We start from the raw sequence: 3,001 nt of genomic DNA, 5'->3' as shown, positions 1-3,001 counted from the left end.
CTATATTTAAGTTTCGTTTTAGCATTTTTTTTCTATGCGAGTTAAGAGAAACGCTATAGTCCACAGAATTGTTTTGTGCACACTATTGGCCATTTAAATTTCTTGTCGAATGGATATGGATATGTATGTATGTATGTAAGCTTACTTGTGATAGCTTATACTAATGTATTGATACATGAATTTGTTATAATATAAATAATACAAAGAAAGTTTTTCTTGTTCCATACTTTTTATTCAGTCAAAATGATATATTCATTCATACAACCGAGAATACATTATTATTCAGCAATAATGCCAATAAAATTAATTTCTTTTTTTTTTTTCGAAAGGTAACAAATGATGGAACGTATACAGTGATATGAGACGCGTGCGCGAGTGATAAACTTACGTCTACTAGATGAATGCACAGGTATATAGTATATCTAACAAACAATCCGAATAATTCAAAACCGTGTAAAAAATTATATAAATATATATAAACCAGCGCGACCTATTTAACTTGTTAGATGATAAATGCATTTATTTGATCATTATACATATAATAATGATTTCAGTGAATATTTAGTGAATTAGTGTACTTTATCGGGCGTGAGTGAATAGGAAATCTCTTGGTGATTTGCGTGAGATAAGATTTGTGTATAAGGTATCATTGGGTTTGTGATCGATGTAAAAGGATAATTTTTATTGCAATGAATCATATAAATGATTGTCGTATGTATGTTTAAATCAGTGTAGAGCTTTAAAGAGTAATACGTCGATATTATAGTTACATGCAGGGGACAAAGGGACGATTGAATTTGAGATATGTGAATAATTTGCATAAAATAGTATCGTCGCAAGCAGGCTCTGAAGATTATGTGTACGTGAAGGCGCGTGTTTTTATCTAACGATCAATGAGAGCGAAGTTGTATAAAATACTATCATTATTACTATTATTATGAACCATACAGTGAACACTTGTAAATTAAAATGATCGCAACCGTACGTTTAGCACTTATTTAGGTATTTCATCTCGATTTATGTTGTCGAATTTAACTTACAATTAGTAATTACAAGAAAAAAAATTTACGCTGAGGAATCTTCCTACCTAAAGATTAGCGACTTATATTGAAGAATCGAGTTTTTTAATACATTCTGTTTTTACAAATCATATTGTCGTATCATTAGTCATGCGCGGCGTTCTATTGAAATTAAATAAATTTAAATAAACGAATTTGATTCATTGTACTATCGCCTTGTTTTTATTATCTAAAACACTGGTTCTCTTATTATCTATAAAAATATTTCAAAGACAACATTAGAGTTTTGATATATTATCCCCATAAAGCATAGAAAGATTGCAGAAATATTTCATTGGAGGATTGCAACATTGCAAAAATATTGTAAAATGTTGCTGCAACGTGGTAGTAACATTAATTAAAATGCCCCCTTCAGAAAGACTGCAATGAAATCATTGCAACATTACAATATAAACTGCGTCGTTCTATTTGATTTGATGTTCACAGTTCTTGTAAGCTCATTTGTCCTTTAAGAGGATGCTGGAGTTGTCCTATTTTACCATAACTTTAGATCCTCTAATCTTTTAATTGCATTTACAAATTTGAAAATCCCTTTCCATGCACAATTAAAGTATTGACAAAAATATTGTGTGCATGCAACAATTTCACATAAAACGGAAAAGAATGGGAAAATTACACGTTTTGTTATCGACTTCCGACGTCGACTCATAACAACATTTACTTTATATAAAAGTTTTACGCTTTATGAAAAGTATTTATATGTATGAAATGAGCTTAGAGCGCACTACAGATTAAATGAGAGAACAATATTATCTAATTAAAAAAGAAAAATCCTATATTCGATCAAAGCGGTTTTCATGTGTTTAAATATTTCTGTATGAATTTATATACATATCTGATTCTACAAACTGCGCGCCGAAATTTTTTTCAGTCTTGAAACATATTCATAAGCAGAATTAGAGTAGTAATATTTTATTAAATTGATAAGCAATTTAATAATTTTTTTTATACTAATGAGTAATCTATACAAATATTAACAATGTGTTAAAGGGAATCTAAACCTGCGAATAATTTCATTGCGAAAAATATTGCCTTAGTCAAGAACAAATATTGTCGAAGTCTCGGTAATCGAATTGATATGACGTCCCGGAAAGTCAGAAGTTTCAGGTTTAAATCCTGGCCAAGATATTTTTCGAAATAAAATTATGCTTATTATTAATATATTCTCGTGAAAAGGTAGTTTTGACTCTTCTGTCACCCCCTTTCGACCCTTCCGGCATAGGACCATAGGACCTGAGCAGTTAGCATAAAGATGGTCGTAATTGAGTCAAGAAATGTGAGTCGCAGTCGTAAGCAGTCGTAGATTAATGGCCGCAGCACAGACTCTTGCATAACGCATAATGCATGGTGATCCAACAGTTGCAAAACGAACGTTCTGTTGAACGCAGCCAATATCAGAGCATTTATTTCGTAACTAGGAAGGAAAAGTAGAAAAAGTAGGAAAGCAGAAGCCAATCAGAATTCGGGCTGTACTATCATCTATTATGCGGGGTCTACAATAAAAGTCGTAGCGGTCGTAAGGTCTTAAGTCGTAGAAAATTGCCCAATCACAGTCGAATATGAGAAGAATAATCAACTGTGATTGGTCAATTTTCTACGACTTAAGATCCTACGACCGCTACGACTTCTATTGTAGACCCGTATCACTCTGCAGGCTAACCCGACTGCCAACTCTGACTGCCGATCAATAATGGACCAATCACAATAAGACTGATTCAATGTGATTGGTCCATTATTGGTCAACAGCCAGAGTTGGCAATTGGGTCGGCTTGCAGAGTCGGTAGTCTGATACGGGCTTAACGCAGAATGTTTTGCTCATAGTATAAGATTCTAAGGCCGGAATCAGACTAGGCATTAAAGATTGAGATTGAAGATTGAAAGATTGAAATTTGACCAATCAAAACAATAGGAGTTAAAATTCC

The sequence above is a fragment of the Mycetomoellerius zeteki genome, unplaced genomic scaffold (assembly GCF_001594055.1).
Source record: "Mycetomoellerius zeteki isolate Tzet28-1 unplaced genomic scaffold, Tzet1.0 scaffold189, whole genome shotgun sequence".
In the NCBI taxonomy this organism is placed as follows: Eukaryota; Metazoa; Arthropoda; class Insecta; order Hymenoptera; family Formicidae; genus Mycetomoellerius; species Mycetomoellerius zeteki.
This window is presented reverse-complemented; position numbering follows the sequence as displayed.